Here is a 15,266-nt window from a genome sequence, read left to right on the forward strand (position 1 = left end):
TTTGACATTAGTTTTATTTGCATGCTAGTATAAGTTTTTTGTCAACTCAGAGTCGCCAGAGCTGTCACACCTCCTTTTTCCGCACCCGGGGGGGCGCAGGGGGAGTTTTTTCCAATTAAAGGACAATCGAAACGGGATTTGCTTATTTATTTCAGAGTCGCCACTTGGGAGATTTAGGGTGTCCCAAGTCACCAATTTTAATCCCGAATCGAGGAAAAGAATGACTCTATATTATAGTCTGCGTACCAGAAATCCGGATAAGGAATTCTGTTAATCCGGGAGAAGGTGTTAGGCATTTCCGAGTTCCGTGGTTCTAGCACGGTCGCTCAACTGTTATATTTGGCTTATTTATCTGATTTTAAATACAATATGAACTTATGTGCAAATTTTATCTTTCAACCGCTTTTATCATTTACTGTTATTTTTATCAAGAATTGCAACGTTATAAAATGTATCTCGAACCACGTTACAATCAATGTACCCGTGGTCGTCGACACACTTTGACTCCGTTGAGATTTGGATTTGGGTCACATCAATGTGCACCCGAGTTTAAGGAAATTAAATTATTAAAGGCGCGCCTAAAGCGACTAGCGTATTTATTTTGGGTAGGACCGTGGAATTTTACTAAACGGTCCATCCCGAAGTCTAAATAATTTTTAAAGCAAATATTTACTGAGAGCCCCGCGAATTTGTATTTTCATTTGGCGAGGCTCATCTCATTCTTATTTTTTAAAATGAATTTGAAACGTCATGGACACGCATCTCGAACCACGTCACAATCAATGTACCCGTGATTAGAAACACATTTCGACTCCGTTGAGATTTAGATTTGGGTCACATAAATGTGCACCCTAGTTTAGGAAAATTAAATTATTAAAGGCGCGCCTGAAGCAACTAGCGCATTATTATTTTGGGGTAGGGCCGTGAAATTCGCTGAACGGCCCGACCCGGAATCTAAGCATTTAATGCATATATTTTTGTGAGGGCTCCGCAATCTGTACATTTTTTATTTTTTGGCGAAGCTTGTCTCGTTTTTCTTTTTATTATTATTATTTTTATTTTTAAAAGGATGTCATTTTTACGCCTTTAACAATACTAAACCTTACGGCTTCTTTACAGCTAAAATCTCATAACTTGTCAAAAAATTAATAAAATGAGTTTAGTGAGCGAGTGTTTCGGAAGTAGTAACAACAAGTACTAATACTAATTTTGTCCGAATGAACTAAGCAAAGGACCCCGAACAAATTAACGTCAAACTTGTGTCATAGAACAACTAGTCAAACTTAATTAAATGACATCAAATAACCAAGAATCACATAACGCAAAATGAGCAAAAATGCATACGATGAAAACGTAAGCAGAAAATTATCATACCAATTTCTATTTTTTTTGCATCTTCGAACATTTAACGTAACATTTCCTTATCTAATACTTGAGGTTTACTAACCTTTGAACCTCGGCAAACTCAGGACGACAAACACGACCCCGACGGAACTCAAGCCGGACCTCACTGGACGATGAACAACGACGAAACCTCGGACAAACACCTCGATGTACCGGACCTCGACGAACAACGACGACCTCAATGGAGACGGAAAGCTCGGCAAAAACAGTCAATGCACGAGATGTTGGCTACTGGATTTTCTCAACGCAGCATGTCGGCTCGAGAGAATGCCACAGAAGGGGTCGTTCGGGTATGAGGAAGAAGTAGGCTGTGGAAGGTCATTTGGACAGTGGTCGATGGAGCTGAACGACGAACAGCGGAGGTTGTTGGGGAGGCTTGGTGGTCGATGGACTGGTGGAGCTGGAGTTCCGACGAGGGGGTGGCTGACGGGTCTGCTAGGTTTTGGTTGAGGTCGACGGGACTGGGGCTGCGACGGGGGGGTGGGACTGGTTTTTCCTCGGAGATTGGTGGTTATGGCGTTGGGGCAGGTGGTGTTGAGCGTGACGACGAGGGGTGCGACGGACTGGAGCTGGATCTCCGACGAGGGGGTGGTGGTGGTTTCGTTCACTGTTGGGGACGCGACGACGCAGCAGCGATGGTTTTGTTTTGGGTGGAGTTGGAGCTCGCGGGCTGGGGGGTTAGGTTGGTTGACGGGCCTGTTTGTTGGTGGTTCCGGCGTCGGGGGAGGGGGGTGACGTTTGGTGGTGGTCGTGAGGCAGTAGGGTTGAGGGTGGTTTTTCTTTAGGGTTCTTCGTTCCTTTCCTTTTAAGGAAGAAGGTGAACAGTCCCCTCCAAAATTTTTTCAATCCCTCCTGTTCAAAATGTTTTGTCCGTGTTTTGTAATGGGTTTGCCCAGAAAAATGAGCCCCACGCGTGGTGGGGTTCGAGACTTATGTCCCCCACGCGTGGTGGGGTTCCCCATGTGTCCTGGACTCGGTTTATTATGGGCTAGGTCCGAAAATTAGGCCTAAAACCGGGTAGTTTGAACCCGAATATTATTCTTTTGCCCGGACCCGAGAAATAGGAACACGTTGCTTAACTAGTCCTATGTAAGCAAAATAACTACCAAAAATAAGACTAGTATTTAAACAAAACTATATCTTTTTAAATATTTTTCAAGATTTAAAATAGCTACAAAATATTAATAAAACTATTTTTTGTAATTTTCGTTTTTTTAAATATTAAGATAAAATATGAGGTAATATTTTTTGTATTTTTTCAAAGTTAAAATGGCTATAAAACCTTAATAGAACTATATTTTTTTTGTAATTTTCGAAATTATATAAAGTACAAAAATAAAGTGCAATTTTTGTATTTTTCAAGTTTATGAGAGATACATAAACTAAAATTTATATATATATTTTTTGAAAATTTTCTTTTTGCAACGAAATAAAGTAAAAATAGTTAAAATAGCTATACTAGACCCAATTTCACATATTCATGCTAAAAATGTGAAAATTCTCGGGAGGGTCAAAAATCACGTGCTTACAGCTGCCCCTCTTTGACTGGAAACACGAAGAGTTTTCCGACAAAGAACGACTAGACGTGTTTTTGACCCGACCATTACTTGGACGGACTACACTTAAGGAAAGGGAGGGAATGTGACCGAGCCCTGGTATCTGAGCTGCCTACATATCCTTGGTTATACAGGAATCAGGCCACGTGTAGTTCGAAAATGCGAGAGATGGTAAAGTGTACCGAGGTGAAGAGCCGATCGAGGTGCCGTTCCGTTGAGGTTCCGGTCCGTGGTCCTGCCATTACATCAAAAATGATAACTGAAAAAGACTAACTAAACCTATTAGCTACTAGTTACAAGAATTCCTATCTCTAAGTCTTTTGAAACTTGATCTTGAGTGTTGAATGGTGCTTCATACAGACTTTGGATTTGAACCTTGACTTGCTAGTTGTAGGTGTTAGTTCTTGAGTAGACCACATCTGTTCTCCACTTCCGTAATTTGGGTTCTTTTTCTTTTTTCTCTTTTTTTTCTTCTTGTTTTTGTTTTTTGTGACCAGCTTCTGTTGATCATCCCAGACTGTTGACTTGCATTCTTGGGTCGAGCTTCTTGTTGCTTCTATCTTGGATTGAGTGCTGGGGATTTTTGTTGTAACCTTCTGCTTTCCAGTGGGTCACTGCTTGATCTTGAAAAATGTTTCTCCGTTCTACAGGCGGACTCCTGACTTCTTCTATCTTCGACACGCAACAACCTCCGTTCTACAGGCGGGTCCCTGACAATCAAAACAAATAAAACAAACAAAATTTCCTAACCCAGTTTGTACTGGGAAGATTTGTGAGTCGTTAGCAAAATTGTAACTCACTTACACTACTGATGCAATGATGAGAGTAAACTAAAGACTAGGCTAGGATGTGCATCTCCTATGAGTAAAACCAAAACTCTTGCTAGCAAATGTGTCTGCTAAAATAAAAACCTCCATGACTCAAACTAGAAAGTGTGTCTTCTATGGTTGAATCGGAATGAGCTAAACTAGGAAGTGCGTCTCCTAAGGGTGAAAACTTCAGTGACTAGAACTAGGAAGTGCGTCTCCTATGAATAAAATCTCGATTAGGAAGTGCGTCTCCTACGGGTAAACTTCAAAAACTGGACTAGGAATTGTGTCTCTTATGGTCGAACTTAAAATGAATCAAACTAGGAAGTGCATCTCCTAGGGGTGAAGTCTCAATTCCGGAAGTGCGTCTCCTGAAATAAAATATAATCTAAAAAGCCAAACTAGGGAGTGCGTCTCCTAAAGCAAAAGTATAACCTGAGTGAACCAGACTATGAAGTGTGTCTCCTATGAGTAAAATAGTCTTAGGAAGTGCGTCTCCTATGGGTGAAACCTTAATGATTTTGAACTAGGAAGTGCGTCTCCTATGAATGAAAATAATTTAGGAAGTGTGTCTCCTATGGTTGAAATCTTAATTTAGGAAGCGCGTCTCCTATGGGGTAAAAGTAAACTTAGGAAATGCGTCTCCTATGGGCAAAACTAAACTTTAAGGAAGTGCGTCTCCTATTGGGTACAATAAACTTAGGAAGTGCGTCTCCTGTGGGTACAGTAAACTTAGGAAGTGCGTCTCCTATTGGGAAAAACTGTTCTTAGGAAGTGCGTCTCCTACTGGGTGAAACTATTCTTAGGAAGTGCGTCTCCTACTGGGTAAAACTTGCTTAGGATGTGCGTCTCCTTAGGAAGTGCGTCTCCTATGGTAAAACTGAACTTAGGAAGTGCGTCTCCTATGGTAAAACTGAACTTAGGAAGTGCGTCTCCTATGGTAAAACTGAACTTAGGAAGTGCGTCTCCTATTGGTAGAACTGAACTTAGGAAGTGCGTCTCCTATGGTAAAACTGAACTTAGGAAGTGCGTCTCCTATGGTAAAACTGAACTTTAGGAAGTGCGTCTCCTATGGTAAAACTGAACTTAGGAAGTGCGTCTCCTATTGGGTACAATAAACTTAGGAAGTGCGTCTCCTATTGGGAAAAACTAAACTTAGGAAGTGCATCTCCTATTGGTAAAACTTACTTAGGAAGTGCGTCTCCTATGGGGTACAATAAACTTAGGAAGTGCGTCTCCTATTGGTAGAACTGAACTTAGGAAGTGCGTCTCCTATGGTAAAACTGAACTTAGGAAGTGCGTCTCCTACGATAAACTGAACTTAGGAAGTACGTCTCCTATGGTAAAACTGAATTTAGGAAGTGCGTCTCCTATTGGTACAACTATTCTTAGGAAGTGCGTCTCCTATTGGTGAAACTTCTTAGGAAGTGCGTCTCCTATTGTAAAACTGAACTTAGGAAGTGCGTCTCCTATGATAAACTGAACTTAGGAAGTGCGTCTCCTATGGTAAAACTGAATTTAGGAAGTGCGTCTCCTATTGGTACAACTATTCTTAGGAAGTGCGTCTCCTATTGGTGAAACTTCTTAGGAAGTGCGTCTCCTATTGGTACAATGGATCTAGGAAGTGCGTCTCCTATTGGTAAAACTTAACTTAGGAAGTGCGTCTCCTATCGGTGAAACTTAACTTAGGAAGTGCGTCTCCTATTGGTGAAACTGAACTTAGGAAGTGCGTCTCCTATTGGTGAACTATTCTTAGGATGTGCGTCTCCTATGGTAAAACTTATCTTAGGAAGTGCGTCTCCTATTGGTGAAATTATTTTTTAGGAAGTGCGTCTCCTATTGGTAAAGTTAACTTAGGAAGTGCGTCTCCTACTGGCAGAACTTATCTTAGGAAGTGCATCTACTATTGATGAAACTGACTTAGGAAGTGCGTCTCCTATTGGTACAATGGATCTAGGAAGTGCGTCTCCTATTGGTGAAACTTACTTAGGAAGTGCGTCTCCTACTGGTGAAACTTATCTTAGGAAGTGCGTCTCCCACTGGTAAAACTGGTTTAGGAAGTGCGTCTCCTATCGGTGAAACTTAACTTAGGAAGTGCGTCTCCTATTGGTGAAACTGAACTTAGGAAGTGCGTCTCCTATTGGTGAACTATTCTTAGGATGTGCGTCTCCTATGGTAAAACGTATCTTAGGAAGTGCGTCTCCTATTGGTGAAATTATTTTTTAGGAAGTGCGTCTCCTATTGGTAAAGTTAACTTAGGAAGTGCATCTCCTACTGGCAGAACTTATCTTAGGAAGTGCGTCTCCTATTGATGAAACTGACTTAGGAAGTGCGTCTCCTATTGGTACAATGGATCTAGGAAGTGCGTCTCCTATTGGTGAAACTTACTTAGGAAGTGCGTCTCCTACTGGTGAAACTTATCTTAGGAAGTGCGTCTCCCACTGGTAAAACTGGTTTAGGAAGTGCGTCTCCTTAGGAAGTGCGTCTCCTATTGGTGAAACTGAACTTAGGAAGTGTGTCTCCTATTGGTGAACTATTCTTAGGATGTGCGTATCCTATGGTAAAACTTATCTTAGGAAGTGCGTCTCCTATTGGTGAAATTATTTTTTAGGAAGTGCGTCTCCTATTGGTAAAGTTAACTTAGGAAGTGCGTCTCCTACTGGCAGAACTTATCTTAGGAAGTGCGTCTCCTATTAATGAAACTAACTTAGGAAGTGCGTCTCCTATTGGTACAATGGATCTAGGAAGTGCGTCTCCTATTGGTGAAACTTACTTAGGAAGTGCGTCTCCTACTGGTGAAACTTATCTTAGGAAGTGCGTCTCCCACTGGTAAAACTGGTTTAGGAAGTGCGTCTCCTTAGGAAGTGCGTCTCCTATTAGTGAAACTGAACTTAGGAAGTGCGTCTCCTATTGGTGAACTATTCTTAGGATGTGCGTCTCCTATGGTAAAACTTATCTTAGGAAGTGCGTCTCTTATGGGTAAAACGTAAACAAACTTAGGAGGAAATGCATCTCCTATGGGTGAAACTAAAACAAACTTAGGAGGAAATGCATCTCCTATGCGTACAACTAAAACAAACTTAGGAGGAAATGCATCTCCTATGGGTAAAGACGTGGAATGTATTCCCTTGTTATACAGGTGGGCGCCTAAAATATGAAATGAACAGACAAAAAGTATTCCTCTCGTTATTCAGGTGGGCGCCTGTCAAGAAATTTAAAGACTGAAATGTATTCCTCTCGTTATACAGGTGGGTGCCTGGTAAGAAATTTAAAGACTGAAAGTATTCCTCTCGTTATACAGGTGGGCGCCTGGCAAGAAATTTAAAGACTGAAATGTATTCCTCTCGTTATACAGGTGGGCGCCTGGTAAGAAATTTAAAGACTGAAAGTATTCCTCTCGTTATACAGGTGGGCGCCTGGCAAGAAATTTAAAGACTGAAAGTATTCCTCTCGTTATACAGGTGGGCGCCTGGCAAGAAATTTAAAGACTGAAATGTATTCCTCTCGTTATACAGGTGGGTGCCTGGTAAGAAATTTAAAGACTGAAAGTATTCCTCTCGTTATACAGGTGGGCGCCTGGCAAGAAATTTAAAGACTGAAATGTATTCCTCTCGTTATACAGGTGGGCGCCTGGTAAGAAATTTAAAGACTGAAAGTATTCCTCTCGTTATACAGGTGGGCGCCTGGCAAGAAATTTAAAGACTGAAAGTATTCCTCTCGTTATACAGGTGGGCGCCTGGCAAGAAATTTAAAGACTGAAATGTATTCCTCTCGTTATACAGGTGGGCGCCTGGCTCAAGAATTTTAAAGACTGAAATGTATTCCTCTCGTTATACAGGTGGGCGCCTGGTAAGAAATTTAAAGACTGAAAGTATTCCTCTCGTTATACAGGTGGGCGCCTGGCAAGAAATTTAAAGACTGAAAGTATTCCTCTCGTTATACAGGTGGGCGCCTGGCAAGAAATTTAAAGACTGAAAGTATTCCTCTCGTTATACAGGTGGGCGCCTGGCAAGAAATTTAAAGACTGAAAGTATTCCTCTCGTTATACAGGTGGGCGCCTGGCATGGACAACAACTTTAAAAATAGAATCCTATTCAAGGGCGGATGAACCCAAAATATCCTATTCGAGGGCGGATGAACCCAAAATATCCTATTCGAGGGCGGATGAACCCAAAATATCCTATTCGAGGGCGGATGAACCCAAAATATCCTATTCGAGGGCGGATGAACCCAAAATATCCTATTCGAGGGCGGATGAACCCAAAATATCCTATTCGAGGGCGGATGAACCCAAAATATCCTATTCGAGGGCGGATGAACCCAAAATATCCTATTCGAGGGCGGATGAACCCAAAATATCCTATTCGAGGGCAGATGAACCCAAAATATCCTATTGGAGGGCGGATGAACCCAAAATATCCTTAAGACTTGAAAATGTCTTAACGAAAACTTGGTGGGGATTATTTACTTACCTGTTGGGGGGTAAAATGTTATCAGCTGGGGGTACCTGACTTCCAGAAAATTTTCTAAATGGAAGGAAAATTTTCTGCCCCAGTTTGATAATATCCCTTGTGGCATGCATTTCTGCATCAATGCCATTTCCTTTACCTGTTTCAAATCAAACAAAATTTGTTAGTTTAAAACATGGTGGTTGGTTGTGATACTCTTACTGGGAGGGCTTTCCCTTTCTCCTTCCTTGCGCTGTATTCCACAACTTGTTGGGGATGATATCATTTGTTGGGGATAATCCCCTTCTGCTGGGGATATCCCTCTTCTTTTGTGGCATAGCTCGGAAACCGGCATTTCTGAGGCCTTTTAGTCTAGCATGAATTTCCCCAAATCATGCTCACCACTTTCCTTGCTTTGTTCATGGGCCTTGGCTTTGAGGTTTATAACCTTGGTTTTGGCAAGGATATCCCTTTTGACACTCGTCAATCCTTTCGTCAACTCCCTTTTGCTGGGGATATATTTTTGACACTGGCCTCGCGCTTGTTCCTCGCTGACTATACCACTTGGATGTAATAGTCAGATCTTATCTTGCATAGTTGGAAAGCTGATGGCATATTCTGAAGTCAATTCACACTTGTTCTGACCAGACAGACTCTATTGGGGATTTTCTATGAAAGGAAAAAGATAAAAGGGAACATAATAAAAAGACCAAGGAAAAAAATGACTCTTTAACAAAAGAAACTATAAATAAAAACCTATCAAATACAGATACCGACTCTAATGGCCATGACATACGTATGTGGCCTATCCTTTACCGTCAATCATCTTTCAAGATCTTCAATTGGCGATTCCCCATCTTAATCTTATTCGACTTGTAGTGCCCGAAGGGTTTTCACTATCAAGTCTCTCTTATTTTTGGTTCTTCTCTCAGCTTTCATCGCCTTATGGTGCCTGTGAAGGTTTTCACCAATAAGACTCTCTCATTTTATATCTCTCTCCAGCTGGGGGATTTGGAGTGTTGCCGGTATGACTCTTTCTGTTGGAGATTAGAGTCCTTTCTGCTGCGGAACAGAATGTTATGTTCGCCGGTAAGACTCTTCATTTGTCTGACTTGACAACTTTTTGAAGACTAATCAGAAGGTCTTTCTTTGGACCGTAATGTGGGTTTTGGATAGGCTAGAAAGAAAGGGTATAAAAGGCTCAAAAATACATTAATTTTTTGGGTTATTAGTTACAACCTTCGGAATTAGATTTATTTACAACAAACGCAACTTTTGCCCCAGTTTCTTGCTTGGGGATATCCTAACTGATTTTTTTTCATTTTTCAAAACTATGACCGAGCCGTGAAGCGCCTACGTATCCTCTTTGAGGAATCAGGTCAAACGTAGTTCCCAATTCCTCTGTTTCATTTGACCTTTTTTTTCTTTGTTATCATTTTCCTTTCTTTTCTTTTTCTCTTTTTTCTCTTTTTTTCGTTTTGTTGTTTTCTTTCTTTCTCTCTTTCTTTTTTTTCTTTTTTTCGTTGCTACTGATTCCGAACGAGGGGTATGAAAGAAAATAAATAAGGCTCAAAAGGGGTAACGAAGAATAAAGTGTTTAGGTAGCAGAACAAAATGCCTTCGTCATTCCAGTCTTTAAAAACATGCCAAGTGCAAACAACACAATTAAACAATAGATTTATAGTCTCTTCCGATGGTGCTGGACTTGATAATTATGTTAAACATTTTATTTTTCCTTGTTATTTCCAAAAGCACAGTTGGGTGACACTCTCACCCTCATTATCTTGAACGGCCCTCATGCCAATTTGGCGAATCTTGCTTTTAACGGTTTTTCTTTGTGTTTCACTTGCCCCTAGTTCCACATGACTCGGACTCTGAATAATCTCAAACCGTTCTTATTTCCTTTAAATGGTCTGATCACCTTTTCGGGGTTTTATGATTAACTTTAAATGCTAGGCCCAAACTGTGCACGTATGTCATGTCACTAGAATCGGCGTTGAATAAAAATGATAAAATGACTAAACAGAAAGATGACTGGGAATAATCCAAGACTGAATTTTTGCATTGGACTGAACAAATGGTTTTAAAAACAAAGCAAACCGGAATAAAATCCTAAACAACTTGGACAAAACTTAAACAAACCGCTATGACAAAACGGAAAGATAAGCGGAAAGATATTGACACAAAACAAATCCAAATTACAATCCTAATAATCCGAACAACGGAAATGACAACAAAATAGACCATCAAAGATCCTCTCCGGTTGACCCAAAATGGAGTGTCTTTCCAACTATCCAAGCACGACATCTCCGGCTGACCCAAGATGGAGTATCTTCCAACTGCAAAGCATGACATTTTAGCCATTGAGCTCTATATCAACATTACCAAGACCATCCCCAACTTCAGTATTATCAACATCAATCAACAAGTTCTCAAGATGATTCGCCTGCTCCCTGTCACTGTCGTCGATCACAATTGCCCCTTCCTGAATCATTCTTTCGATTTCCTTTTTCAAAGAACGACAGTCTTCAATGCTATGTCCTTGGACATTAGAGTGGTACATGCATCGTTCAGCAAGATTGAACCCTTTTGCATATGGATATGGAGTATAGCCAAGGAGTGGCTCAATCAGTCCTGAAAGCTTTAGCTTTTCAAACAAACTTGCGTAGGACTCCCCAATTGGCGTGAAATTGTTTCCTTGCCTTTGTTTTCCCCCATGCCCCTGTTTTCTAGGGTTGTTGGGTGCTTGAAAACGTTGTGAAGGCAAGAATGCATTACATGGTGCTTGCTCTCGCCAGCGGGCGTGACCTGATGATTGACCCCGCGACCGGACCTTGTTCGGAGGATAATACTGAGGCGGATTATATGGAGCTCGGGGGCAGGCTTGGGCATGATGGTCTGAAAAGAGTGGCTCTGATGGTGGGTAGTAGGGTTGTGGAAGGTTGTATGGAGTGTGTGGATAATTTGGATGACTGGGCCTGGGCTGGTAGTGAGGGGAAGGACCTCTGAATTTGGACCCAGTAGCTGCTTCGACTGATGCGACCTCGAGCGCACCTCCCGCGCCGCTCTGAATAGCCTGGGTCGTCGCCTTGAGCGCTGAGTAATTTAGGATTTTGTCAGACCTTAGGCCCTCCTCTATCATGACCCCTATCTTTACCACTTCATTGAAGGATTTCCCAACCGTTGTCACCAAGTTACCAAAGTAAGTTGGATCAAGTGTTTGCAAGAAGTAGTCCACCATTTCTCCCTCTTTCATGGGAGGATCAACTCTGGCCGCTTGTTCTCTCCAGCGGAAACCAAACTCACGAAAACTTTCCCCAGGCTTCTTTCCAGTCCTCAACAATGTGAGACGGTCCGGGACTATCTCGAGATTGTACTGGAAATGACCCGCGAAAGCCTGCGCCAGATCATCCCAAGTATACCACCTACTGGAATCCTGCCTGGTATACTATTCTAGTGCAGATCCGCTCAGACTCTGGCCGAAATAAGCTATTAGCAGCTTATCCTTGCCGCCTGCCCCTCTCATTTTGCTACAGAATCCCCGCAAATGTGCCATGGGATCACCGTGCCCTTCATATAAATCAAACTTAGGCATCTTGAACCCAGCCAGGAGTTGGACATCGGGGAAAGGGCATAGATCTTTGTAGGCCATGCTGACCTGGTTGCCCAATCCGTATAGGTTCCTGAAGGACTGCTCCAGGCTTTTGAATTTCCTCAATACCTCATCTTGTTCTGGGGCTTTAACCGGCTTTTCAATTTCTGCCGGTGCTTCCAAATGTGGATTGTAGGCATGTGGTTCGGGGGCATGGGATGTAGGCTCAGGGGGATAGTATTGCGTATCGGGAGCCTGAAGCAATGGCTCGCTGTTTGATCTTTGCAGGGTGGCTGATGTGGGTCCCATAAAAGTGGGAACATTTGGTATTGGGAGAGGTTGATGGGGCGGTGGAGCTTGGGAATCATGGGGGCTTCTCTCCTGATGATAACGGTGATTCGGGAGGCTTGTTGAAGGGCCGGAGTGAGGGTATTCCGGCATGTACCCCAACGGCTCAGGGCTCTTTTGTGCTTTGGCTAGAGCTAGCTGCATTGCATTCATCTCTAGTCCCATCCTTTCTATCTTTTCCATTGCTTCCTTTAACAACTGGCTCACCGGCCTTTCTTCCTCGGTACTATTCTCTGAAGTAGTCATGCTTGTTGTTATCGGTCCTTTGGATCTAGTTTGGTAAGGGTGTGTTGCCAGAATTCTTTAACAACTAACTGTTTGAGATTCGGAAAACAACAAACTTGTTAGCGTTTAGAGTTTAACAGATTTGACAACAACACATTGAGGATGCAATGCCCCTAGGTAGTTAACCGTTTCTAACATGCTTTGCTTCATACAACATGCGTCACCCCGACTTGCTTATTTGCCCCTTTGAAGTACTTTGGGAACCCCTGTATTTATTCTATTTTGTATTTTCTCTTTCTTTATTAATGGCGGTCGAATCTTATGTGGATTGCCTACGTATCACGTCCCCGCGTGAATCAGACCTTGCGTAGTTCGGACCAATAAAAGATAAACAATAATAAACACACATTTTTTTTTGGAATTTCCAACTTTCAAATTAAAACAAACTGGATTGCAAAAGTTTAAAAACTAACTAACAGACTTTTGACAAGAGACAACAAACGGACCCGAAAATCAAAATAATTCGCATACTCTAATCAACAATTACAAACTCAAAAACGAACGGCTAGTTCCTTTCCCCGTTTGCCAAATGCAACCGGTCGGTTATTTTTTGCAAATGTGGCCCCTTCCAAATTTCATATAAATTTTGAGGCCGGGGAGGATTATTTTATGACACTTTACAAATTTGTCCATTCTTTTACGAAAATAACCTTTCGACAACTGAAAGATACTCTAAGGCTATTTCGGCAAGAACGGTTTAAGACGCGGCCGAAGCTGGCTCGGCTTATTATGACAAAATTTGAACGGTATTCACCTGACCGTTGACTAGTTGTTTTTTTTTTGTTTTTCTTTTTTGTTTTTCTTTTCAAATTATAATAAAACCCTGGTATTGCAAACACGGCCCTTCAGCGCCTCGGGGACGAAGATTTATAAGGCTGTGTGGGTCAACTAGACCAAAAATCCTAAACATGACCCGAAGGTGGCTATTTATGCAAAGTCAGCCTTCCGGCGCCCCTTTCGGGAACATTCGGCTATTTATGGCAAAACAACATCACCTGACTTATTTATGACTCTTTTTATCATTTTTTCAAATTAGAAAACTCAATATTGCAAGCACGGCCTTTCAACGTCTCAGGGACGAAGATTTTTAAGGCTGTGTGGGCCAATTGGACCAAATCCAAAACATGACCCATAAAGTGGCTGTTTATGCAAAATTAGCTTTCCGGCGTCCCTTTCGGGAACATTCGGCTATGTCTTGATAAAACAGCGTCACCCGACTTCTTTATGACAAAATTAAAATTTGACATATATATATTTTTATTTTATTATTATTTATTTGTTTTTTGCTTTTTAGCAAAAGGTGGGGTTGGACCCGATGAGGGTTGCCTACGTATCTCACATCTGGTGAGAATCAAACCCGCGTAGTTCGGGCAATCAGGAATAAGTAGATGAACTAACTCCCTTTTTTTTGTGAATTTGTGAAAGAACTACTTTAAAAGAAGAACTGAAGTATATTTTTTTTGGATTTTTGATTGATCTTCTTTTTGAAAGAAATACTTCTAAGATATATTTTTTGAATTTCATTTGATTTTTTTTATTCTAAAGTAGAAGAAGAAAATATTTTTCGGAATTTTACTTTTAATAAAAGAAATGCTTATCAAAATGTTTTTGAATTTTGAATTTTCTTTTCAATTTTGAAAGAAGAATCAAAATATTTTCGGATTTTTTTATTATTATTATTTTTTTTTTTTTTTTTTAAAAAACAATTAGAAAGATTTTCTAAAGAAGTCAATAATGGAAAATATTTTTGGATTATTTTAATTTCGGCATTTTCATAAACAAATAAATAAACCTATTTAAAAACAAGACTTTTTTTTTATTTAGAAAAACAAGACAAAACAATGATGATTTTTTCTACTTTTCCTTTGCTTTTAATAAAACAAACTAATAAGACATATTTTTTCTCAAAATTTGGCAGAGTTTCGACACTACTTGGACATTTGCTTTTTTTTTCTAACAATAAGTAGTCACATCTCTACACTGTTATTTTCTCCTCTTTTCCACTATTTTCTAATTTGTGGATGATGATGAAAACATACACAATCTTTCTTTTGAATTTTCAATGTTTTTTTTTTATATATATACATATATATTTTATTTTTTATATTTATTATATTTTCAAAAATGTGGCATGGGGGACATAGGGAATTTCAAGACTTCTTGGATTCCGCAAATGTTCCCCATGTGCTTTTCCCAAAAATGAAACGTGGGGGACATAGGGAATTCCAAGACTTCTTGGATTCCACAAATGTTCCCCATGTGCTTTTCCCAAGAATGCAGCGTGGGGGACATAGGGAATTCCAAGGCTTCTTGGATTCCACAAATGTTCCCCATGCTTTTGATTAAAATAAGACCATGCTGGAAAAACGTGCGGCCTTCTTATTAAACGTGATCAACATAACAATTCACCCTTGAATAAGTACAACATGTAGCACATAGGATGCCAAAAGATGGTCTATTATTTTCAGGTTGCTTGTCCTAGACGGACCCAACTCCTGTGTTGAGTCCCCTAAGTCAAATGCACATGATGCAAATAAACGTTCCTACTAGGGATCCGGCATGTGGCTTTGTTATACTAAGTTCAGAACCTGGATGTTTGTTCTAGACCTGGCTTACCCAAACGGACAGTTTGAGCCGAAGTGGGGGCAACGTACCGGGAGCACGAAAGTCTACCCGGCCTAGTTACTTGTCCCAACTTCGTCTTATTTGGTATGACTTTAACAGAAAGGTGGGTCACGCGCACGTGTACACCATAAATTTAGAAGACTCAGAAAGAAGAAGGGTTTCGCAGCAATTTTATATACACAATTCAGATAATATTAAA

This window comes from Nicotiana tabacum, chromosome 22 (assembly GCF_000715075.1).
Source record: "Nicotiana tabacum cultivar K326 chromosome 22, ASM71507v2, whole genome shotgun sequence".
NCBI classification, from domain to species: domain Eukaryota; kingdom Viridiplantae; phylum Streptophyta; class Magnoliopsida; order Solanales; family Solanaceae; genus Nicotiana; species Nicotiana tabacum.